The sequence below is a fragment of the Bos grunniens genome, chromosome 10 (genome assembly GCF_055505025.1).
Source record: "Bos grunniens cultivar Pamir isolate PY7600 chromosome 10, Bosgru_T2T1.0, whole genome shotgun sequence".
Classification (NCBI taxonomy): Eukaryota; Metazoa; Chordata; class Mammalia; order Artiodactyla; family Bovidae; genus Bos; species Bos grunniens.
The window spans coordinates 68,793,610-68,820,712 of record NC_141174.1 but is presented as its reverse complement, the minus strand read 5'-3'; the positions used below and the strand labels follow the sequence as shown (position 1 = coordinate 68,820,712).

Here is a 27,103-nt window from a genome sequence, read left to right as displayed (position 1 = left end):
AAGTACTTATCACTTTATCTGGTATATACCAAGTACTTAATAAATATCACTCATTATTATGATTATAAGTCATCTCCTGTATCAATGTCTATTGTGGTTGTGATTCAGTTGCTCAGTAATATCTGTCTCTTTGCCAGAAGTAGCAAACCCCATGGACTGTAGCATGCCAGGCTTCTCTGCCCTCCATTATCAATGTCTGCTTAAGAAATATTTGCCTTTTTAACTTATATGTAAAAGTTGTAAAACTTCTCCATCCATCCGCAGTTCCAGTACATGTACTAACATTCTTTCCGTGGCTCCGTGAAGGCCCTGCCATCCTTCCTTGCAAACTCCTGCTCCCTTTCCCCCTTTCAGGCATTCTGCAGGGGATGGGATTTCTCTGAAAAATGGTTTGATGGCCCGACCACCTGCATGCCAAACAGTAAGCAACTATTTGGCTTGGCTGTTTGCTTGACACCAACCTTCTGCTAGTGGATGCCTGTGCTTTTAAAGAGAAACATCTTTCCAAATGATAACAAACTCCCAATTACACATTTGGTGCCTCAAATTTATTAGGCCCACGGCAATGAACAAACTGTCCTTGTTACTCATTTCCAAGAGCAACTATAGTTTAAAAAATAATTTTTTTTCATTTTTAATATTTGTTTTTCATTTTACATTTAAGGGAAAAATGCATAAGCCCTCTTTTCCTAAAAAGGCTGCTGCTCCAATTATTTCCAGTGAAGCTTTTTGGTTTGCCTCCAACTTCCCTAAGTGGTATCCATGGGGTTGACCCCTGACTCTTCTGCTCTGTCCCCAGGAAAGCCAATCACAATATACCCAAGCAGACATGGTTTGTTGTCATCTTTGGGAAAGGCATATGTTTTACTGCAAAGCAAGTTTTCTTCACTAAATTTTAGAAATGTTGAGATTTGTTTTAGGTTCTGGATCTATATTCTTCTTTCTTTAGCTCATTAGTATTTTTTTAAACTTTCCTGAACCTTTGACTCCATATCTTCCTCTTTCATAGAGCCTGATCTTTGCCTAGCTTCCTAAAAAAAAAGAAAAACCCTTGTTTGTTCCTTTCATCTTTAATGGGGGAAGGAAATAACAAAGACAATAACAAAATGAAAACATGCATACATCTGTGTTGAAAGCAGAGCTCCTCAGCTGGCCTCAGGCTTACAGGAATCACTGGTTTCTCAGGTCCAGCCCTTGGTGTAGCATGGCCTTGGCCTTGGCAAGTTGATAGAGATCAGCCATACCTGGAGTTCCTGTTGATGTGTGTTCCACTTAAAGGGGAAGTTCTCTTCTCTCCCACTATAGTCCTGCAGCAGAATTCAGATGCTGACTCTGACTCAGGTCTTCAAGGAACAGATGGTCTTTCTTTCATGTTTTTATAAGTAATGGGAAACTTATTCTTGCACTACATTTATTTAGATTCTTTTTTTTTTTTCATTTTAGTCTTTTTCTCTCCAGAATTAGACACTAGTAGACTAGATCTGATAGACAGAGTACCTGATGGACTATGGACTGAGGTTTGTGACATTGTACAGGAGACAGGGATCAAGACCATCCCCATGGAAAAGAAATGCAAAAAAGCAAAATGGCTGTCTAAGGAGGCCTTACAAAGAGCTGTGAAAAGAAGAGAAGCAAAAAGCAAAGCAGGAAAGGAAAGATTCCCATTTGAATGCAGAGTTCCATAGAATAGCAAGAAGAGATAAGAAAGCCTTCCTCAGCGATCAGTGCAAGGAAATAGAGGAAAACAACAGAATGGGAAAGACTAGAGATCTCTTCAAGAAAATTAGAGATACCAAGGGAACATTTCATGCAAAGAAGAGCTCAATAAAGGACAGAAATGCTATGGACCTAACAGAAGCAGAAGATATTAAGAGGTGGCAAGAATACACAGAAGAACTGTACAAAAAAGATCTTCACAACCCAGATAATCACAATGGTGTGATCACTCACCTACAGCCAGACCTCCTGAAATGTGAAGTCAAATGGGCCTTAGAAAGCATCACTACGAACAAAGCTAGTGGAGGTGATAGAATTCCAGTGGAGCTATTTCAAATCCTGAAAGATGATGCTGTGAAAGTGCTGTACTCAGTATGCCAGCAAATTTGGAAAACTCAGCAGTGGCCACAGGACTGGAAAAGGTCAGTTTTCATTCCAATCCCAAAGAAAGGCAATGCCAAAGAATGCTCAAACTACCGCACAATTGCACTCATCTTATACGCTAGTAAAGTAATGCTCAAAATTCTCCAAGCCAGGCTTCAGCAATACGTGAACTGTGAACTTCCAGATGTTCAAGCTGGATTTAGAAAAGGCAGAGGAACCAGAGATCAAATTGCCAGCATCCGCTGGATCATGGAAAAAGCAAGAAAGTTCCAGGAAAACATCTATTTGTGCTTTATTGACTATGCCAAAGCCTTTGACTGTGTGGATCACAATAAACTGTGGAAAATTCTGAAAGAGATGGGAATACCATCTCTTGAGAAACCTATAGAGAAACCTATATGCAAGTCAGGAAGCAACAGTTAGAACTGAACATGGAACAACAGACTGGTTCCAAATAGGAAAAGGAATACGTCAAGGCTGTATATTGTCACCCTGCTTATTTAACTTATATGCAGAGTACATCATGAGAAACGTTGGACTGGAAGAAACACAAGCTGGAATCAAGATGGCCGGGAGAAATATCAATAACTTCAGATATGCAGATGACACCACCCTTATGGCAGAAAGTGAAGAGGAACTAAAAGCCTCTTGATGAAAGTGAAAGTGGAGAGTGAAAAAGTTGGCTTAAAGCTCAACATTCAGAAAACGAAGATCATGGCATCCAGTCCCATCACTTCATGGGAAATAGATGGGGAAACAGCGGAAACAGTGTCAGACGTTATTTTTCCAGGCTCCAAAATTACTGCAGATGGTGATTGCAGCCATGAAATTAAAAGACGCTTACTCCTTGGAAGGAAAATTATGACCAACTTAGATAGCATATTCAAAAGCAGAGACATTACTTTGCCAACAAAGTTCCGTCTAGTCAAGGCTATGGTTTTTCCTGTGGTCATGTATGGATGTGAGAGTTGGACTGTGAAGAAGGCTGAGCGCTGAAGAATTGATGCTTTTGAACTGTGGTGTTGGAGAAGACTCTTGAGAGTCCCTTGGACTGCAAGGAGATCCAACCAGTCCATTCTGAAGGAGATCAGCCCTGGGATTTCTTTGGAAGGACTGATGCTAAAGCTGAAACTCCAGTACTTTGGCCACCTCATGCGAATAGTTGAGTCATTAGTAAAGACTCTGATTCTGGGAGGGATTGGGGGCAGGAGGAGAAGAGGACAACAGAGGATGAGATCGCTGGATGGCATCACTGACTCGATGGACGTGAGTCTGGGTGAACTCCGGGAGTTGGTGATGGACAGGGAGGCCTGGCGTGCTGTGATTCATGGGGTCGCAAAGAGTCGGACATGACTGAGCGACTGGACTGAATTTAATATTGTATATCATTTCAATATAATCACTGTTATATATTTCTTATATTTATTTTAAAATATCTTTTAAATATTTCCCCCCTTTATTTTAAAAGCTATTTTCATGTACGGTACAGGAAATAAAACAGAAAAATGAAAAACAGAAAAGTGTAAAGAAGAAAATGATGTCATGTATGCTTATACCATACAGAGATAATTGATACTGAGGCATTTTCATTCTTGGTTTCCTACATGTTAATCTATATGTACATACAATACAAACATGGATGCATAGTGTTTACATTTACTATGTTATTGGGGTTTCCCTCATAGCTCAGTTGGTAAAGAATCTGCCTGTAATTCAGGAGACCCCAGTTCAATTCTTGGGTTGGGAAGATCCCCTGGAGAAGGGAAAGGCTACCCACTCCAGTATCCTGGCCTGGAGAATTCCATGAACTCTATAGTCTATGGGGTTGCAAAGAGTTGGACATGACTGAGTGACTTTCATGTTATTAGCAAGAAATTATAAACATTTTTAATGTTACTAAATAATTCTGTGCGACTCCATAGACGGCAGCCCACCAGGCTCCCCGGTCCCTGGAATTCTCCAGGCAAGAACACTGGAGTAGGTTGCCATTTCCTTCTCCAATGCATAAAAGTGAAAAGTGAAAGTGAAATCGCTCAGTCGTGTCCAACTCTTTGTGACCCCAGGGACTGCAGCCTACCAGGCTCCTCCATCCATGGGATTTTCCAGGCAAGAGTACTGGAGTGGGGTGCCATCACCTTCCCCAAAATAATTCTTGTCTGGTGCATGGCTTTCAATCAGGTAGATAAATCACAATTTATATCTATCTAAAGTTGTGCTTTTATTACCATTGTTTTGCTATCAAAACAATATAGAGGTTCCTTAAGAAATTAAAAATAGAGTTACCATATGATACATATATTAAGAAAAAAAACAAAACTTAGAAAAGATACATGCACAAGTATGTACATAACAGCACTATTTGTAATAGCCAAGGCATGGAAACACCAAAACATGTCCATCAACAGATGAATGGTAAAGAAGATGTAATATATATACAATGTACTATTACTCAGCCATAAGAAATGAAATAATGCCATTCACAGCATCACAGATGCAACTAGAGATTATCATACTAAGTGAAGTAAGTCAGAAAGACCAATACCATATGATAACTCTTATGTGTAGAATATAAAATATAACACAAAGGAACTTATCTATGAAACAGAAATAGAATCAAGGACATGGGGAACAGACTGGTGGTTGCCAGTGGCGAGGGTGTTGGGGAGGGATGGAGTAGGAAGCTGGGACTAGCATTTGTAACTTTTTGTGTATAGAATGGATATACAACAAGGTCCCACTGTATAGCACAGAGAATTATATTCAATATCCTATGATAAATCATAATGGAAAATAATATTTTAAAAAGAACGTATATATAATTGAACCAGTTTGCTATACAACAGTAATTAACAGAACTTTATAAACCAACTATAATTCAATAAAAACATTTTATAGTTTGTGCTAAGATTTTTATCCATTTCATCAAAGTTGTCAAATGTATTGGCATAAACTACTGCATAATAGTCTATTATCCTTTCAATATCTTTAAAATCCATGGTGACTCCTCTTATTTTAATACCTGATGCTAGTAATCTAGGTCTTCTATCATTTTTTTTCTTAATCAATTGGACTAGAGCATTTATCAAGTTCGTTTGTCTTTTCAACCAACTCATTCCACAAATGCACTATGCTCAAATATTATTTGACTATTAATTAAAACAACTTTGAAGGACAGGAAAAGAACACATTTTAAATGAGGCTTGGTAACAAAACAACACTAAAATAAAAGTGTCATTTGCAGAAGAAATATGGAAAATCCACACATATATTTTTGTATAAAAATAAATTACAATGAGAAATTGCACGTCCTCCTCATATTAAATCAAAGAGAGTATAAATGAAATTGTCACCTCTATTGTTTTCTGTATTTTACCAAAGACACTGTTATCCTTGATCTGGGGTAATGAAGTAATTCAATATCACAACATTAAATCCAATTCTATTTTATATTTTAGGCTCTGCCTCTTAACTAATTTCACACATTTATACATTTAATTTTTTAATCTAGAAGTAAAATTGGAACAAATATGAATTATGCCAATTACAGTCATACTGGTTAAATAATATGGAATATAATATTATACCTATAGGATTAGCAAAGATAAAAGTGTTATAATTCTCAATTTTTGTAAGGATAAGGTAAAACTTGCATTCTTGTATATAATCAGGAAGAACATAAATTGCTATAATCTCTTTGCATGGAATTTTAAAATAGGTATAGAGAGCTTCCATGGTTTTCATACTTTCTGAATCAATTATTTTCTTAGAAATTATCCTGAGGAAAACATTAAATATATGAATAAGTATGATATAAACATGTTGAAAATAGTCATAGGTCAATTATTTAACATTTTAAAAGCTAGACATGATGTCCAATGATTGGGAAACAAATTTTACTAGGTTGAACCATGTAAAACTACCATTTTTGTAGGTTTAAAAGATTAAAGGCCATCAATTTCATTCAGCTCAATCTAGTAGGAGAAATATACAATGGAATTTTATGGGGATACTAAATAGCACTCATAGAGACTGTTTTGAATGATGTGTGCAATGATCATATATTGGCACAATATGTGGATTCAAAAGTTATATTTTTAAGACTTCCCTGGTGTGCCAGTAGTTAGAGAGTCTGCCTGCCAATACAGTGGACACAGGTTTGATCCTTGGTCTGGGAAGATTCCACATGCTGCAGGGCAAGCAACTAAGCCCACGTCCACAACTACTAAGCCTGTGCTCTACAGCCTGAGAGCCACACTACTGAGACCAAGTGCCACAACTACAGAAGCCTGTGTGCTCTAGAGCCTGTGCTATGCGACAAGAGAAGCCACAGCAATGAGAAGTCCGCACACTGCAACTAGAGAGAAGCCCTGGCTCATCACAGCTAGAGAGACTGAAAGCATCAATGGAAACTCAGCACAGCCAAAAATAAAAACAAACAAATAAATTAAATTTTGAAAAATCATTTTCAGGATGTCTTTGAATACATTTGTACATGCATGTATGTGCATGCACATACACACACACACACACACACACACACACATACAGTCCTGATGACATGTAGTCGTTTTGGGGTGGTGAGAGGTTTCTTCCTTTTTTAATGTACAAATACAAGATGTAACTTTTACTGTCAGGAATGGGGTATACTAAACAAAAACATAGAAACTACCCTTTTCTCAAATAAAGCAGAAGTACCTGTCCCTTGGACTGCAAGAAGATCTAACTAGTCCATCCTAAAGGATCCTGATCAGTCCTGGGTGTTCATTGGAAGGACTGATGCTGAAGCTGAAACTCCAATACTTTGGCCACCTCATGCGAAGAGTTGACTCATTGGAAAAGACCCTGGTGCTGGGAGGGATTGGGGGCAGAAGGAGAAGGGGACAATAGAGGATGAGATGGCTGGATGGCATCACTGACTCGATGGACGTGAATCTGAGTGAACTCCGGGAGTTGGTGATGGACAGGGAGGCCTGGCGTGCTGCGATTCATGGGGTCACAAAGAGTCAGACACGACTGAACAACTGAACTGAACCGAACCTGTCTCATAATCTCCACTCTCAAAGAACTTTCAAAGTTAACAAATTCCTGACTTTCTAAAGTCACCTGGAAGGAAAAAGAACTGGAACGATTAGGATATATGGAGAAATTTAGTAGTATGTCTGGAAAAGAGGAAATTCATAGATTTCTGATGATTTGAGGTGACAAACCTCCCTAAGGAAACATTTTGACCTCTCTCTCCCAAGGTGCTAACAGACAGTGAGATGGAGAACACCATGATGAATGCCTCAGATAGTCCTAAGCATGCAAGCTGGACAGGTTTGTGTTAGGGAATAATCTTCCTATAGTACTTTTTAAAGAAATGTTTATGAAATCTGTAAGATACATCTGGAGAGGTGGCTAGCTAAGGTTACTTCCCTCACATGATAGTCAAAGTAATTACAACAGAAAGCTAGTAGTTGCTGCTATTGTTTAGTTGCTCAGTTGTGTCCAACTCTTTGGCAGCCCCATGGATGGCAGCCCACCAGGCTCATCTGTTCATGGGATTGTCCAGGCAAGAATACTGGAGTGGGTTGCATTTCCTTCTCCAGGGAATCTTCTAGTATCCAACTTTAACTGCTAAGAAAAAATGATAATAAGGAAGAAAGCCTCACTAAATAAAAAGAGAGAAAGAATATCTCTTCCATGGAAAGTATTCCATTGCCAGCCTACTTTTGGTTTGTCCATTCTCTTCTCCCAAATACTTCAAAAAGAATAAAGAACTACATCAACTCTGGGTGACTTATGTCCTTTCATTCAGATATTTTCTTCCTCTACATTTTCTGAGCTCACTCAGGAAAACCAGAGACAGCTGCACATGGTGTTTTGATACTTATGTGTTTCTGGACCTAATGGCCATAGTCATCATTTCAGTCATTTTAAAATGCCTTTTAGGCCTTGAGATATATTTCTAGGGAAACACCATAAAGGATTGAATTATCAAATTAAGATTTCTAAAACTTTTATTTAGACAAACAAAGCTGTCAAAAAGATTTACAAAACCAAATCTATTTTTGAGCAGGAAACATATCTTTGAACCCTAGAATGCTGGAAGTTTAAAATAAACCTAAATAATGCTGCACTTACAATATGAGACAAGGCATCCACTCATTTCTTTTAGAGGAGGTATAAGGTAGGGGCAATCATTGCTGACTTTTTGGCACATTAAGAACTAATAACAAAGTTTGTTCCTTGAAAGGAGATTTTTCACACTGGTGAGTCTTAGAGAAAAATAATATTTATTTTCAATTTATTTGGCTTAAGGTTTCCTTCCTTTATTTTAAACACAGCACAACAATCATCACCTCCGGCAATGGGGGCTGGAGTACATAAGGACAAGGTGTTTGTACTGGACTCAGAGCCTTCTAGCTTAGCAGCTTAGAAAGTTGTGCAGATGAGTTCAAAGTCATGTTCAGTTCCTACATGGAGCTTCACTCTCTCCATTACTTGTCTTTGAAGAAGACCACAAAAGAAATGAAAACTAAATAAGTACAATTTGATGGGAGAAGCCTTAGAAGTCAAAATCGAAACCTTGAGTGTAACCTGGTAGTAGCAAAACCTGTGTGCAGGAAGGACAACATAAAGACGCCTTTTGAAGAAGGTGCTGGAAGATGAGCGATGAACCATGGAGGCACCAGGCAAGGGCATGCTGATAGCATGATTTTTGCTTAGGGTGTTTGCTATGGCTGGATCAGAGCAGACTCATTCTAGTTGCTAAGTAAATAGCTCAGAGGGTGGCAGGTTAAGAGTATCAGCTTGGGATTCAGTAGTGATCTGTTATACAGCAAGACTGTTGGGTGGGAAGACCAAAATTCAAATTCTTATAGGAGGACCCAAGTTACTACTATACCGTCAAAAAAATAAACTGTGGAATCAACCTCTGGGGCTATAATCACTGTATCACAGTGTCACTCATTTGGCTCTGGGTGTACAATACGAAGCACCTGCAGCTTAATATGCATTCACTTAGGCCAGAGTTACTCCATGACCCTTTTACCATGCTCAGTCCGTCAGGACAGATCATGCATGCTTTAAATCTTGTTCAAGAGAGCACATTGTTAGCAACATTTAATAAAATTAAAAACCAAAGGAAACATCCTCTCATTGTAATTTCACAATCCTTGTTCAAGCACCTTAGCAACTTTCATCTCACGAATGTGGGAATGGAAATTATCAAGACAGTGAAAAAGAAGTATCATTCTTTGGGAAATTTGCACCCTTCTCTGCTACCAGATTCCATCTTCTTGGCTATGTACCTGGATCCTGCTGGGTTCCCTAACTCCTGAATCATTTCCTAATCTTCAAGCATGAATTTCTGGCACAACAATGCTCTGTCCCCAAGCCTAATATTGACTCCTAGGATGTGGCACTCTCATTTGAACCCAGCCTGATCCAGTACTTCACTGAGTGGGTCAACTGGACACTAAGGTTGCTTCTAAAACATCACCAGGCTTTCTATTAGATAGGATAGATAGGAATGATTTGAGTCACCATGGCTCATTGACTATTCACAGGGCTGTGCCAGAAACACAGAGGTAATAGTGAAGTCATGATGCCTATGAGTCGATATTCATGTCACCAGAAGTTAATGCCTCTCCCCACTGCCATTCACAATTCTCTTCAACCACGTAAACAGTCTACCCATACCTCATGATGAGGTGCAGGAATGAAAGAGAATCATCACGGTGTACCTTTCTGAGGAGTCTTGCCTCCCATTCAGAGATGTTGTCCTTGGCTATCTTTAATATTATTTTGGTCCAGTGGGATTTTGGGATTCTGTGACAAAAAGCACAAATCAGAGGTGTACAGATGTTTCTTTGACAGTTTGATATCAGAGAAATTGAATTTGCAGCACTTGTATCAGTAGATCAGAAAAATATCAACAATTTTATTAATCTTATATATTACCTGCTGCTACTGCTGCTAAGTCACTTCAGTCGTGTCCAATCCTTAGCGACCCCATGGACTGCAGCCTACCAGGCTCCTCCGTCCATGGGAGTTTCCAGGCAAGAGTACTGGAGTAGGGTACCATTGCCTTCTCTGATATATTACCTAGGTGAAGGCAAATCATTATAAGTCACAAGGGTACATAAGTTATCACTGAAAAGACCTAACTAATAGATAAGAAAATGAAGAATGATAAAAATGGCTATTCGTTAAAGAGAGAAGTATTTTTAACCAAATCAAATTTAACTCTAGGTTTTAATACCCTCTTCAAAAATGAACCTGTCATATGACTGTTAAACTTGCTCCCATTTCCCAGTGAAATTCTATATCTATGAAGAGACAATAATAGTAATGGTCAATTGATAAGGAAAGATCAACCTATAACTTAGTAAAACAACTTAAATACATAGAAGGAATTAAACAAAGAAAGAAAGAAAAAGAAGTGTATAGCAATACACTTTTAATGTTCCTGAGGTGTGGCCAAAGTGGTAGAGTAGAGAGACCCTAAACTCCCACAGGCACAGCAAAATTACAATTATTTACAGAGCAACTCTCTATGAGAATGATCTGAAGACTAGCAGAAAAGATTTTCCACAACCAAAGATAAAAAGAAGGACCACAATGAGATGGACAAGTGGGGCAGAGACACAGTAAGTCAGGGTTTATACCCCTCAGTAGGCGACCCAAAACTGAGAGGATAATCACAGTTGTAGAGGTTCTCATCAAAGAGTTAGGGGTCTGAGCTCCACATCAGACTCCCCAGCATTGGAGTCCTGCACAGAGCTTCTAGAATCTCAGACTCTGAAGGCCAGTGTGGTTTGTGTACAGGAGAGCTGGAGGACTATAGGAAATGGAAACTCCACCCTTAGAGGACAGAAGCAAAATCTCACATGCTACAAATCCCAGTGCAGAGCCAGTACTTTGAAAGGAGCCTACATCAGACCCATTGGCTGATCTTTGAGAAACTTCCATAGAGGCAGGAGGCAACTGGGATGCCCTGTAGGGACATAGACACTGCTGGCAGGCAGTTTTAGAAGTTGTTCTACCAAAGGACATCGATGCTGGCAAGCACCATTTTGGAATTGTCTCTCTAGCCTTTTAGTGCCAAGGGTGTACCCACTCCACGGTGGGTCAGTACCAGTCCTTGGATCCCCTGGGCCAGGCAGCCAGCTATCCTGGGACCCAGCCTCACTCACCAGTGGGCCAACACCAGTTCTGAGACCTCCCAGGCTGCACAGTCAGCCATGCCAGATCTGGCCTCACCCACAAGCAGGACAGCAGCCAGTGCACAAGGCAGGGCTTGGCAGCCAAATGGGAGAGGGTCCAGCCCTGCCTACCAGGGTGCCTACAGTAGTTGGCCCACCACTCCAGAAAGGCCCATGCATCCAAGTTATGAGGCACCCCTAAAGCATATAGCTCTGGTGACCAAAGGGGAGTGTGCTGTTGGGCCACATAAGACATCTCCTACATAAGACCACTTTCTCAAGCTTAGGAAACATAACCAATACATAGAACCTATCCAATACACAGAAATAAAACAGAGTTAAGCAAAATGAAGAGACAGAGGAATATGTTCCAAATGAAAGAATAAGACAAAATTCCAGAAAAAGAATTAAACAAAGAAGAGATAAGTAATCTACTTGATAAAGATGCTTAATGATCATAAAGATGCTTTACAAACACCTTTGTGATATTTGTGGGAGAATAAACACAGTGAGAATTTTAACAGAGTTAGAAATAAAAACAATACACTAGAAATAAGCAACAGTAGATTAGATAATACAGAGCAATGGATTAGTGACCTGGAAAACAGTAGTGGAAATCACCTAAGCTGAACAGAAAAAAATAATTTAAAATATGAGAATAGTTTAAGAGATCCCTGGATCAATATCAAATGTGCTAATATTCACATTATAGTGGTCCTAGGAAATGAAGAAAGAAAAAACAAAACTTATTTTTAGAAATAATAGCTGAAAGAAGTAAAACTACCATTGTTTGTAGATGGCATGATGCTATATACAGAAAACCCAAAAGATGCCACCAAAGAACAACTATAGCTCATCAGTTTTAGTAAAGTTGCAGGATATAAAATTGATGTACAAAAGTCTGTTGCATTTATAGCAATATACTATCAGAAAGAGAAGTTAAGAGAACAATCTCAGTTCCAGTTGCATGAAAATGAATAAAATACTGAGGGATAAACCTAACCAAGGAGGCAAAAGATCTATAGTTGGCAAACTTTAAGCACTGATGAAAGAAATTCAAGACAACAAAACAAATGAAAAGATATACTGTGTTCATGGATTGGAAGAATTAATATAATTAAAATGATCATACTACCCAAGGCAATCTACAGATTCAGTGCAATACCTATGAAAAAGCCAGTGACATTTCTCACAGAACTAGAGCAAATAATTCTAAATTTTATATGAAAACACAAAGACCTTAAAGAGCCAAAATAATCTTGAGAAAGAAAACAAAGCTGGAGGTATCGAACTCCCTGATTTCAAACTATGCTATTAATATAAAGCTACAATAATCAAAATAGTATGATACTGGCACAAAAGCAGACACATAGGTCAATGTAAGCAAATAGAAATCCCAGAAATAAACCCATGTGTTCAATTAATCTATGACAAAAGAGGCAAGATTATATAGTGAAAAAGTATTGTTGGGAAAACTGGACAGTAATATACAAAATAATCAGACTGGACTACTTTCTCACTCCATATACAATAATAAATTCAAAATGGATTAAATTCTTAAATGTAAATCCTGAATTCATAAAAATTATAGAAGGAAATAGGCAGTTCGCTGTCTGACATCAGTCTTACCAATATATTTTTGGATATGTCTCCTAAAGCAAGGGAGAAAAAAGCAAAATAAACAAATGGGACTATATTAAACTAAATAGCTTCTTGCACAGCAAAGGAAACTATCAACAAAACAAAAAGAGCCCCTACTGAATGGGAGAAGATATCTTTAAAAGATATATCCACTAAGTGGTTAATATCCAAAATATACAAAGAACTCATATAACTCAACTTAAAATAATAAAGAACCCAGTTAAAAACTGGGGGCCTGAATAGTTATTTTTCCCAATAAGACACACAGATGATCAACAGACTAATGAAAGACACTCAACATCATTAATCATCAAGGTAAAGCAAACCAAAAATCACAATGAGGTACCACCTACACTTGTCAAAATGACTATCATCAAACAGACAACAAAATTGTAAGTGCTGGCAGGGATGCAGAGAAGAGGGAACACTTGTACACTGTTGGTGGGATTATAAATTGGTACAGCCACTGTAAAAAATAGTATGGAGATTCCTCAAATTTTGATAATAGAACTGCCATATGATTCAGCAATTTTACTTCTGGGAATTTACTCAAAGAAAAGAAAAACACTAATTCAAAAAGATATGTGCACTCCAATGTCCTTGGTAGCATTATTTACAATAGCCAGGATATGGAAAGAGTCTGTAAAGAGTTGGATACAACTGAGCGACTGAAGATATGGAAACAATCTAAGTGTCCATCAATAGAGGAATGGATAAAGAAGATGTGGTATGTGTGTGTATAAACACACACACATAGGCACAACAGAATGGAATATTATCCAACCATTAAAAAGAAAATTTTGCCATTTGTGACAACATAGATGGATCTAGAAAGCATTATGTTAAATGCATTAAGTTAGAGAAAGACAAAGACTGTATGGTTTCACTTATACATGTAAACCAAACAAACAAAACAAAACGAAAACAGACTCACAGATACAGAGAACAAATTAGTGGTTGCCAAAAGGGAGGGAGATAAAAGGGTAGGGGAAATAGGTGAAGGTGATTATGTAAAAACCTCCAGTTATATAATGAATAAGCCTCAGTGATATAATATAAAATATAAGAAATATGGTCAATAATACTGCAATAACTTTGTAAGTTACTAGACAGTGTGATGATTTCATAATGTATGCAAATGTTAAATTCTAGAGTATACCTGAAATTAATATTGTAAGTGAACTATATTTCAATTAAAATGAAGCAAAATAAATTTGGTAACATTTACAGATTATAAAACTATTCATTCAAATCAAATTCAAGCTATTTTTTTCCTGATAGTAATATTGTAAAAAACATTTGATTTCACCTTATTTATTAAATGCATTTCTGAATATTATCAGCAAAGGGACTTCACATATAATAATTTGAATCAAATACTTGTGTCCCTTTTACATAAGCTTTAACTTGGAAAACATAGCCTTAAAGAAATTATGTCTGCTTCAGCATGAAATAAAGATCACACTTAACACTGATTCTGAAAAGCTTTCTGAATTGTTCTCCTTGTTGTGAAGGGGAGTACAATAAACTCTGCACAAAGAAAGTAGCCCACAGTAGGGGAAAGCCACAGGGCATCAATGCATATTAAAATATATATAGTAAATTTCCTTGCGGTCCTCACTCCTTTCAAGAAGCTTAATTTTGAGGCTGTCAGAGTAGTGAGTCCTTTCTCTTAGGAACAGAGCAGTACTTGCTCAGTTGCCTTTTTTCTCTTCTTTCAAAAACCCAATTTTTTTGTCTCTACATGTTGGTGTTAGAAAGTACTTCTCACCTCCTTCCAGAGATATATTTAAAAGTATCAGCTATAAATCTAAATTAATTCAATATGATTTCCTCTGGAAAGTCAGGGAGAAATGATTTGAAGTTCACTTGAATGTTTACAAAATGATCTTTTATTTTTGTTCCTTTGTTTACCCCCATCAGTGAGAAACAGCAGACTCCTGATAGAGATGTAATGCAGGCTGGAGTCTGGAAGTCAGAGATAGAGCAGCCTTGACATTCAAATATTTAAATCAAGCCACCACTATGAATCATAAAATGCACAAAAGCACAATCATTCTAGAAGGATACTTACTCAAGGTAATATATATTTATAAATATATTTTCTGTGAATGCCTGTAGGTATATGCTTTCTGGAAGATATTAATTTTACCAAGAATTTGGAAAATTATCTCCAATTAGTTTGCACTAAGAAATTTAAGTATTGAGTTGGTAATTTAGCTATACATGATTTCAACCCTGGGACTCTTATGTTCTATGAAAACTTCTGAAAACGAAAAGCTTTTATTTGTTTTGTAATTTTAAAAACACCATTTTAGGGCCAAAGATTTCTTGATTCAGTCTTGATAAGCTAATACCATAATTAATAAAATTACCTTTTGACTATAATATTTTATATTTGTCTTCATTATTTTGAAAGAATGGAAGCCAACATTTAAAAGCCAATGTAAATAGCAGAAGTCAATAGAGTTATTCAGAGAGAACTTCTGGTTACTTCTAAAGGTGCAGCATTTTTTAAAGGTTTCATTTAGACTGCCTGCTACAAGCAATTTAAAATTTTCTTATTCTTCTTTATGTGAAGTCATGATTTCTGATTAAACTCCTTTTTAAAAAAAGACACGAAGAAATAATATTTAATTATTGGTCAGTTTAATCCAAAATACAGTTCCATTTCACAGTTTATTTATGAACCACTAGACAGGAATGAGGAGAAGGCAATGGCACCCCACTCCAGTACTCTTGCCTGGAAAATCCCATGGATGGAGGAGCCTGGTGGGCTGCAGTCCCTGAGGTTGCTGAGAGTCAGACATGACTGAGTGACTTCACTTTCACTTTTCACTTTCATGCATTGGAGAAGGAAATGGCAACCCACTCCAGTGTTCTTGCCTGGAGAATCCCAGGGACCGGGGAGCCTGGTGGGCTGCCTTCTATGGGGTCACAGAGAGTCGGACACGACTGAAGTGACTTAGCAGCAGCAGCAGACAGGAATGATATAGTCTAGTTTATGATATAGTCTATATAGTCCATGGGATTCTCTAGGCCAGAATACTGGAGTGGGTAGCTGTTCCCTTCTCCAGGGGATCTTCCCAACCCAGGGATTGAACCCAGATCTCCCGCATTGCAAATCGATTCTTTGCCAGCTGAGCCACAAGGGAAGCCCAAGAATACTGGAGTCGGTAGCCTATCCCTTTTCCAGCAGATCTTACTGACCCAGGACTCGAACTGGATCTCCTGCATTGCAGACAGATTCTTTACCAACTGAGCTATCAGGGAAGCCCATATTTATGAACCACTAAACAGGAATGATATAGTCTAGTTTAGGAAGAAAACATTTGTCTAGCCTTTAAAGATTTTCTTTCCTAAAGAATCTTTATAGTTTATGTTTTTTTTTATTAGAAACAAGACAGATTGAAGATTTCACTTAATTTTTGTGTACATTTTATATATAATAGATATGAATAGATTCAATCCCTTAAAAGTGTTTGCTACATTACCTCACACTAATTATTAATATCGATCTTAGGTCTTCACAAGTGAGTGAGTGAGAGTCGCTCAGTCATGTCCGACTCTTTGTGACCCAGTGGACAGTAGCCTGTCAGGGTCCTCTGTCCCTGGAATTCTCCTGGCAAGAATACTTGCAGTGGGTTGCCATTTCCTTCCCCAGGGTATCTTCCTGACCCAGGGATCAAACCCAACTTGATCTCCACAAAGTCTAATGCATAAGCTTTTCCTATGGTTAAGCTGATAAAATGAAAGGAAAAACTAAAATAAAATCATCAATATTCTTTACTCATAGTAATTATTTTAATATATTTTTAAATCTTGCAAAAATGGTAATTAGAATATGATTAGTTGCACTTGCACCATGAGGCTATAGGTTAAGGTAGTAGATTTAAGTTTTCTGATGGAAATTTCTAACCTTAATACCCTAAAACCAAGTCAAAACAATCAAAGCAAAGCAAGGTGTCCAAAATTTGCAGTTTTCACGTAATCTACTTTCATAACAAAAACACTGGTAGCTAAGGACAGGAACAAAATTCTCATGAGGTATAGAACATTAGAGTAGAGTAAAGCTCCGCCCTTATTCCTAGAAACAGTGCTAGTGACTGGAAAAAAAACCCTCTAGAATTCTTCATATCCCAAATGTAAGGAAAAGCAAATTCAATGAATAAGCATATCATCTCCCTGTTGAAAAGGGCTGAACCCACTAAAAATGGCTCCTTGGTGACAGTACATGAAATGGGGTAAGTGGACCGAAAGACGATATTCTTTGATGGAGAAGAACAGTCCAGAGTAAACACTGAGCTGTAGGTATATACATTTCTATTTAGTATAATCAATCTATGTATCTATCCTTTACCTTTCTAAATTATATATTACACATTTATATGCTATTTTATACTAATATATTAATTGTATAATTAATATATATTAATAATCTTTCTTAGGTATTTAATACAACTGACACTATATAATGTATATTATGCCTTATATACATATTTTAAAAGTGGGTATGTGTGTAGGTGCAATATATATAATACATAATATATATAATTCAAAGAATAAAGAGCTTTTGGAAGTGAAGAATTAATAGTAGAACTGAATACTTCAATGGAAGATATACTAATAGAAGATAGAGTAAAGGAAATCCAGAAATTAGAATTTTTTGAAAAGAGCACAAATAAAAGGGAAATAATTTAAAAATAATTTAAAAACTTACTGAAAGGAGTTTCATAAAGAGAAAAACAGTTATGCTAACATGAGATTCTTAGTTTTGTAACCAACTTAAAAATTTTTTTCTGGAATCCATAGTAAAATAAGTGACAAATTTGGTTTGCTATTTTTGCCAGTCTTCAAAATTGAAACAAGATTTATGATGTGGGTCAGCCTTTATGAATTAAAAGTTAGAAATTTTAGAACATGGCTCAGTGGTAAAGAATCCACCTGCCAATACAGGTGATGTGGGTTTGATCCCTGGGTTACGAAGATTCCTCAGAGAAGGAAATGACAATCCACTCCAGTATTCTTGCCTGGAGAATCCCATGAACAGAGGAACCTGGTGGGCTACAGTCCATGGGGCCTTAAAAGAGTTGGACACGACTTAGCAACTAAACAACAATAAAAAAAATATGTATTTGCTCCCAGGAAAATAAAGCACCTCAAATAAACAGGACAGGATCAGTATGGCACAGAATTCTCAAAGCAGCACCAGGAGTTAAAGGAAACTAAAGTAATGCATCTATTTCTGCTTTATTGACTATGCCAAAGCCTTTGACTGTGTGGATCATGACAAACTGTGGAAAATTCTTAAAGAGATGGGAATGCCAGATGACCTGACCTGCCTCTTGAGAAATCTGTATGCAGGTCAGGAAGAAACAGTTAGAACTGGTCATGGAACAACAGACTGGTTCTAAATCAGGGAAGGAGTACGTCAAGGCTGTAAACTGTCACCCTTCTTATTTAACTTATATGCAGAGTACATCATGAGAAAGGCTGGGCTGAATGAAGCCTTCACACACTCACTTGTGAAGCTGGAATCAAGATAGCTGGGAGAAATATCAATAACCTCAGATATGCAGATGACACCACCCTTATGGCAGAAAGCAAAGAAGAACTAAAGAACCTCTTGATGAAAGTGAAAGAGGAGAGTGAAAAAGTTTGCTTAAAACTCAACTTTCAGAAAACTAAGATCATGGCATCTGGTCCCATCACTTCATGGGAAATAGATGGGGAAACAGTGGAAACAGTGTCAGACTTTATTTTTTAGGGCTCCAAAATCACTGCAGATGGTGACTGCAGCCATGAAATTAAAAGATGCTCACTCCTTGGAAGAAAAGTTATGCCCAACCTAGACAGCATATTAAAAGGCAGAGACATTACTTTGCAGCAAAGGTCTGTCTAGTTAAAGCTATGGTTTTTCCAGTAGTCATGTATGGATGTGAGAGTTAGACTGTAAAGAAAGCTGAGCTCTGAAGAACTGATGCTTTTGAACTGTGGTGTTGGAGAAGACTCTTGAGAGTCCCTTGGACTGCAGGGAGATCCAACCAGTCCATCCTAAAGGAAATAAGTCCTGAATATTCATTGGAAGGACTGATGCTGAAGCTGAAACCCCAATAATTTGGCTACCTCATGTGAAGAACTGACTTGTTGGAAAAGACCCTGACATGGAGAAAGATTGAATGCAGGAGGAGAAGGGGACGACAGAGGATGAGATGGTTGGATGGCACCACCAACTCGATGGACATGAATATGAGTAAACTCCAGGAGTTGGTGATAGACAAGGAGGCCTCACATGCTGCAGTCCATGGGGTCACAAAGTGTTGGACATGAGAGAGCGACTGAACTGAACTGAACTGAAAGTAATACCTTCAAAGTCTGAAGGGAAATGATTTCCATATATATACAAACCTCCAGTCAAATTAAGAAAATACATTTCCAGTACAAAAATTGAAAATACTGACAACTCTATACCTTTTCTCAGGAAAAAGTTCTACTCCATTATTATAGAGTTAAGGCAAAAAAAAGAAAAGAAAAATAGACATGTAACCTTAGAGGTCCAATGTAGGAGAAAAGCAAAAGAAACTCCCAGCCTCCAATGTTTGGAGTTGGGTAGGGAAAGAATGAAGATGGAAAGTTTCAGGACTATTGCAGCCAAGGCCAGGTTGATTTCCCCCAGTGAACCCCTAGGATCACAGTTGCCCAGGAGACCCAGAGTCATTATGCCATACAAGAGGAGTTTTAAGAGCTCTAACATAAGTTTGGGAATCAATTAGTAATAGGGCCATTAAAACAAAACTACTAAAATAGAGGCAGCTAATTACTTCCAGGAAGAAAAATTAGCAAAAAGAAAATGTGATTATAGTATACTACTTGGTTCAGTTGCAAACATGAAAGCATAAAACACGAGTCATAAAATTAGAGCCCTGAGTATTGGTTTTGTTTCTTAAGTGATTTAACCAAGTAATAACAGCAATATTTAAGTTTGGTCAGTGACATGCTGGTCAGTCTTTAGTGGGCTCCATTTTCTTCCATTTATTCAGTGAAAGATTTACATAAATAGAAACATGTAAGGCCATGCTGAGAAGCAGAAAACAATATTTTTTATACTATTGTCATACCCAATGTCAACTCTTGGCTTTTCTGACCAGCTGTGCTCACTGGCCAGATCTCTTAAGTGCAAAAGTGAGTCATATAGTTGAAATTAAGGTAGCTTCTTCATTGTCACAGTTGGACATGGATGGCTAGGGAAAATCAACCTAGATTTGGTTTTGCTACTCCTCCTAGAACTTTCCACCCTCATTCCTGTCCCACCCAACTCCAAACCTTGATAATCCACGCTCTATTTCTTGCTTTTAATTCTAACACTCTTCTATTCCTCTCCTACTTTAAGAGCAAAGTTTACAAAATGATGCAAAGTTTACAAAATGAGATTCATGCTTTGCTTGGTTTGAAGATAATTTTAATTTACTGTAAGCATTAAAAAAATTGTGGGATTCACACAAAAATGCTAATAATTTCTGTCTTTTCTTGAAAAATTGTAAGACCAAATTACATTGGTCATCCATTCTGAGATGGCTGCAGTTAGCAAAATCCGAGTATTGGTATGGCATATTCTTTCTAATTCACCACAGTTTAAACACTCTTTGATGTCTCTTACCCTCAGCCTATTTAGTTCACTTATGCAATTTCCCCTTCTTGCAGGCATTTGAATTTACAATTCCTGTCCTAAAGTCTGGTTTCTCTCTACAACTCTATTGGTACAGCTTGCTTGAAGGTTATTAATGGCTTCATTTTTTGCTATTACGCATGGTCTCTGGGCAGAAATCTTCCTTCTTATATTTCTGTGCTGGTTGAATTTGGGGCCACTTAAATGAGATCCCTCTACTTTGAGAGGTAATGTACCTGCTCCTATCCCTGGACTGTCATCTCGTGAATTTCTATGTCAAAGCAGTCTGGTTGTGCACTCTTATACTTGCCACTGAACTTGAGCCAAGAATATTAATTTTGCCATCTGTAAATGTTTGATTTTGTGGCTTTATTTAAATAGTGGCTTGTGGCTATTCCTTGATTTCACTCTGAATTCCATTAAGGATCTGGAGTGTTACCAGTCATGCAGGGACGGGGATTGTGACAGAGGAGACACTGAGTTGGTGCTTACGAGACATGAGTGCTGGTTTATCCTTCTCTATCCACTAGATGTGGGATTTTGAAAATGTCACAATCTTTCTGAGCTGTGGAACTATGGGGAATAATTTCTTCATGGGTTTAAGGCTTCATAATTTTCAGTGAAATTTTCTATATATCATCTCATTTGATGTCTACGTTTTGTGAATGGGGAACAATTAAGGAAGAAGTGAACTGCATTGGCTCATGGGACTAATCCACGAATGAGCTAGGATCTGGGTCTTCTAGTTTCCAGATTAGTCTTTATTCCTCTACACCACAGGGCATTCCACAAAAGACCCTGCCTGTTTTTGAGGTACACTGTTTACAGTTCTCTGTTTTAAAAGCTCATGATCTCTTTTATATCAGCTTCAACCTATTCCTAAAATGGCATTCATCATCTGAAAGGAAAACATTGTGAGGAGAGGGCCTAGCTTTTGCTCCTTCCATTGTCCATGGTCAGTATCATAACCTGGATCTTAACAGAAGTCCCTCTATCACCACTGGCTGAGCACTGAGTTAAAGACACAGGCATGTTCTAATCTCTGAATTAATTGTATATAGGACAAGCATAGGGGCTTCCCTGGTGGCTCAGATGGTAAAGAATCTGCCTGCAATGCGGGAGACCTGTGTTTGATCCCTGGTCCAGGAAGATCCCCTGGAGAAGGAAATGGCAACCCACTCCAGTATTTTTGCCTGAAGAATTCCATGGACAGAGGAGCCTGAAGGGCTACAATACAGTCCGTGGGGTCACAAAGAGTCAGACATGACTGCTTGACCAAGACACAAGCATAAAATTTGTCATCTAAACATGGAGCCTTTAGAGAAAGGAAATGGCATAATTTATTACTTTTAAACCACATGCAATAATTGGGATAATCATTCTCATTTAAAGCATTTATTTGCATAGTGCCTGGAATGTAATGGGTATTCAATAAATGGTAGCTTTTAAAAACAGCCTTACCAAAAGAGGTGAGAAGGGTTGATAACTAACTAAAGAGTATGTTCAAGATTTGTTCCCTTGGAACATAGCCCAGAGCAATGGGTTTATGGTGGGGAAAATGTTTTCTTTCTTATATGTAATGTGAAATTTGAAGTCTATTAGATTTTCCACTTAGGAACCGGACTGCAAGAGTGAAGACTCTTTGTAGTCAAGCTTACGGGTAAAGGTAATTTCTAAGGAGAAGAATTTGGAAGACAAAGAATCAGGGCCACAGAAATAATTATTATAAACTCAGGGATATTGTAAATTAAATTTTATAACAATATACTAAATCTTAGAGAGTCTATCTGTTTTTCAGTTTATCTCAAAATATTAGTTACTGTTCAGTCTTATTTCCTGGAAAGTGAAAGTCACTCAGTCATGCCCAACTCTTTGTGATCCCATGGACTAGTCCATGGAGTTCTCCAGGCCAGAACACTGGAGTGGGTAGCCTTTCCCTTATTCAGGGTATCTTCCCAACCCAGGGATCGAATCCAAGTCTCCGGCATTGCCAACAGATCTTTACCAGTTGAGCCACCAGGGAAGCCCAAGGAAGAGACCAAATTGAGAGTATTTTTAAAGCAGTTTGCCCTAATTTCCAACACCACAGCCCGAAGAACACATTACTTACTTTCTCAGTGGTGTTCCACAGGACTATCTGTAATGCCGGGCTGCCTTTGTAGGCTATCCTTTTCCTGGGGAGCAGGCATACTGAGAGGCAATCCATCTTACCCCCTTCCTTCCAACTTGAGACTTGCCCCCTGATCTCTGAGGGTTGATCACTAATGTTTCAGCACCAGCTGCAACCCAATCCTTCAGCAAGTACAGCTGAGCTAAATTAATCTAATTTTTTTAGCCTTTGCACCCTAGATATCAATCTCCTGGGCAGTTTGCGCTCCCTGAGCCAGGCATGGATTCCAGGGCCCCTTATCACTGCCCCCTTTGTGCTCCAGCCCCCAAGCAAACAACCCTGTGGGCACCACAGAGCTGCACAAACATTTGTCCCCACAGCCGACTGGCTTCCTCAGGCCAGTGCGCCTAATGAGCTGGCCGTTGCCCGTAAATCAAGTCAAGCATACACAGTTCGGGCTTTCATCAGGTGAGTCCCATTCAGCAATGCCTTTGAAGGAGGGGCCCCTGTGGGCTGCAGAGGCTGTGTGCTGCCCAGATAAACACCCCATCTCAAAGATGTTGTTCTGTTTTGCAGACGGGCTTGTCGTTAGTGGGAGGAAGCGTGCTGGGTTGCCAAGTACCAAGAGCGGACTGATGTGACTTGTGAGCCAAGGAAAAGAAACACACACACACACACACACACCCTCCCAAAGAGCCCAGCTGGAGGCATGAGGAAAACAGAAGGCGTGAAAGGCTCACATCCCATCCTGTCACCCACGGATGTGCCATCACCAGGCAGTCAGCAGAGATGTGGCACGTGTGGCTTCAGTGGGATCTGTCATGGGGACCTCCAGCAGTGCTGTGGACAGCTTGATCACCAGCTTGTGGGGCCTCCTCCAGGGCCTTCCCACCCATTCCATGCTGAAGCTCTCAGAGGCTCCTCTGCCTGTTTTATGGCTTTTCTGTACTCCTCCTGTAGTTACACTCTAGAAGATTAACTTCCAATCAGAAAACAAAACAGAAACAGCATATGAAGATTTCTTCCACTTTTGTTTTCTTTACCCATCTAGGGCAAACTGTTTTTTCATACTGGTTTAGAATCTCTCTCCACCTAGGACTTAGCAAGTGCTTGGCAAATTTTATAGTGCTTTTTTCAAAATGCTTTTATTCATTTTATTCATTCATTACTAATAATAACATTCAGTAAATATTTACCCAGTACCCAAGATACATCAGACACTGTTCTAAGGGTTTGGGGATACAGTGATGAACAAGATCGACAAATACCCACATTCTATGGAGAGAGGACAAGGAGAAAACAGATTAATACAGGATGCAATTTCAGACAGTAATCAGTGAGGTGTTTTCAACAAAGCATCGGGCAAGTTGCCTCTAAAGAGATCAAGTTTAAATTGAAGCTTACTTGAAGTGAGGGAGCAAGAAACCTAAAGATCTGGGTAGGAGGATCCGAGGCAGAAGAGAATGCAAATATCCCAAGGTAGGATGACTTGAGAGAGTGATCTGAGGGACAGTAGGAAGCTCTAGACTGAGTCATGAAGACAGGAGTTTAGTGTAGGAGAAGGGGTCAGAGATGGGGGAAGAAGCTATGCCTGACATGAGTGCTATGAGGAGGAGCTGAGCGTGGTATATGTCATCTCCAAATCAGAGCATCATGCAAGTTATCTCATTTAACCCTCAGGTAACCCTATTGAGATAGCGTTATTATCTGCTTTGCAGCTTATACAAAGTAGGCTCAAAGTGGCCAGGTGACTTGCTCAGTCTTGCACAGATGCTGAGTGACAGAATCAGGAGTTGAAGGCAAAGCTCACTTCTAAATTCCTGCCTTATCCACCATAGCTTTTTTGTTTACACTGTTCTCATTTCTCTGACTTCCTTCTTATCAGGCCCATGTTTTCAGGCCCATTCTGACTACTGTTTTTTTTCCATAATACATTGATATGGATTCAGATGGATGCAGAGGTATCATCTCTGTATCCTTCATGTGGTATCAAACTTCACTAAGTGTCATAAAGCAGATTTTCCAAATGTGTGAAAGGAGGTCAGTTTGTTCACCCATTAGTTCTGCTCTCATGACTCTGCTGTTACATGCATGGCAGGGGTATATTATCCTTTTCTGGATTGCCTTGTAAGACCTAATGGAGCACTTGTAACAAGAATTTGAATAGCTGCATTCTATTCTGTTTTGACTAGGAGAGAAGTCAATGGTTGACTGGGTAAAATTTCACTATTTGAGGAACTGGAGAAAGTCACTGGCCTCATTACTAATTCTCTTGAGAAATGAGAAGAAATGTATTTAACTGGCCTCTGTTTCAACCTCCATTAATCACTTTCACTGTCAAATATTTTCTTTTGTCAGATTTGCAGGAACTCTCATTGGAGTTTTTCTCATGACAACCCCTTCTTTGTATATTTTTCTTATGACTCCTTGATAATAATTGAGGAAATCCTCAATAATAATAAACAAGCAAATATTTTACTCTTTGAAGACTGTCATCTCTATGAAGAGATGCATAGAAGTGACACACATTCCCTGATAAGGAAAAGAACTGCCTGTGTTCTCATGCCTGGATGGGTGCATGTGACCTTCAGGTATTCTTGCCATATGCCAATGACCCTGAGAACAGACTGGCAAGTATGGAGACTCATATGAAGAGACTCAGTGAGTATATGCTGCCTGACTTTATCAGAGACTGGTATAGATTTGGTTTCTCTTAACAATCTTCTAGGACTGAAACAGAGTTCAAGAAACATGAAGGTTACTTTTATATTTAAAAAGAAAGCAGGTAAAACACAGCTTAATAATTATGGACTATGTTTAAGGAATTTTATTTAACAACTTAGTTCTTAATCAAAAATTACATGAATTGCACTAGTCATAAGATGCATACATGCACTGCTGCTGCTGCTAAGTCGCTTCAGTCGTGTCCGACTCTGTGCGACCCTGTAGACGGCAGCCCACCAGTCTCCCCCGTCCCTGGGATTCTCCAGGCAAGAACACTGGAGTGGATTGCCATTTCCTCCTCCAATGCATGAAAGTGGAAAGTGAAAGTGAAGTCGCTCAGTTGTGTCTGACTCTTAGCGACCCCATGGACTGCAGCCCACCAGGCTCCTCCGTCCGTGGGATTTTCCAGGCAAGAGTACTGGAGTGGGTGCCACTGCCTTCTCTGGCATACATGCACAGGTGCGTGGTTATCATAACAGGAGTCTTGTCTGTTTTGGTTTTACAGACAAGAAAAACCTGCTGCACATACCTAGCGTGATTGCTGAAATAGGTGTGACGTTACTTATCACTGCACCCAGTAAATTAAAAAGTTCTTTTGGAATTTTCTAGGAAATGCACAGAAGTGCGCTTAGAAAAATGTTCTCTCATTACGAAAACCTCCCACTTGATTGGCTGGAACATTGTGGAAGCCACTGTAGCCCTCGGCTGGAAGCTGAGGTGTCAAGAGGCTTCTGAGACCTGTTCTTGTGCCCCCACGCGTTGCCCTCCTCCCTGTCGGAACTTCCGTACTCTTCCAGTCACGGACGTTTGCTGGTCCCCTGAAAAGTGAGTGTCTCTGCCAGCGACAGGGGACTGTCATCACTGGATGCCTTCATACAGAATCACTTTCTGCCACCCTGCCCCCACCCCCGTGGGCATGTGGCACTTCTGGCACCAACCAGCTCCAGCAGTTTTTGCTCAGATCTTCTGGGTGCCTGTCAAAGACCGTTTGTGACAGGACTTGAGAAAAATAACAAAGCAGCTCTCCCCTCGAACCCTCTGAGGAATGTGAAAACCAGTGTGGACACATAGGCTCTTTGTAACTGCAGGTACACTGTGTCAGCTGCCTTCTCAGGCTGGCAGGGTTAAGTGACAGAACACAATGAAATGCTCAGTTGGGTTGCATTGTGCTAGTCAGGACAGAGGATGCATTTTATTAAAGAAGGCAACATTGTGCCTCCTACCAAACTGAGGTAATTTCCTTCCCTTTTCTATACTTCCTAGCATTCCAGCTCCATACATTTTAAGTGTTTGCCAGAGTTCACCTGAAGAAAGCAATTCTCCAATAAAAAACTTAAAGAAATATTTTTGTTCATGGCCCAGACCCATAAAGAATAACTACCAGAGGCTTAAAAAAACCCCAACTTAATTTTACAACTAATTACTTAAGCAAACCAAATAAACAGACCAGTTTTGTCTCACTGAAAAGAAGGCCATAAATATATAGTTGGCCCTGGAAATTGATTGATTCAAATCAGAAAATGCACCCCCCCATCATCCCACTGGCCTCAAGTTTAGGCAATTATTTCATCTCAAACTGAGTTGCTTGTGTAATTTCAAATATGTATGTTTATTTAGCAAACAAAAAAAGGGATCCATTGTCGATCACTAGAATTGCTAAGGATATGCTTAAAG

The 27,103-nt window shown here is 38.9% G+C and overlaps 1 long non-coding RNA gene across 3 annotated transcripts; it reads right to left on the bottom strand.

The window, feature by feature from the left end:
* Positions 1 to 1,046: 1,046 nt before the first annotated feature.
* LOC147364779 (uncharacterized) lies at positions 1,047 to 22,901 on the bottom strand. Of its 3 annotated transcripts, none has more exons than XR_015133704.1 (4): positions 22,706 to 22,901; positions 10,045 to 10,188; positions 9,828 to 9,912; positions 1,047 to 1,307 (listed from the first exon to the last, which is right to left on the bottom strand). It is a non-coding gene; the product is annotated as an uncharacterized LOC147364779 (long non-coding RNA). The 3 variants fall into 3 exon arrangements; XR_015133705.1 differs by lacking the exon at positions 1,047 to 1,307 and adding an exon at positions 8,353 to 8,587; XR_015133703.1 differs by lacking the exon at positions 1,047 to 1,307 and having other exon boundaries at positions 8,595 to 9,912.
* Positions 22,902 to 27,103: the final 4,202 nt, after the last annotated feature.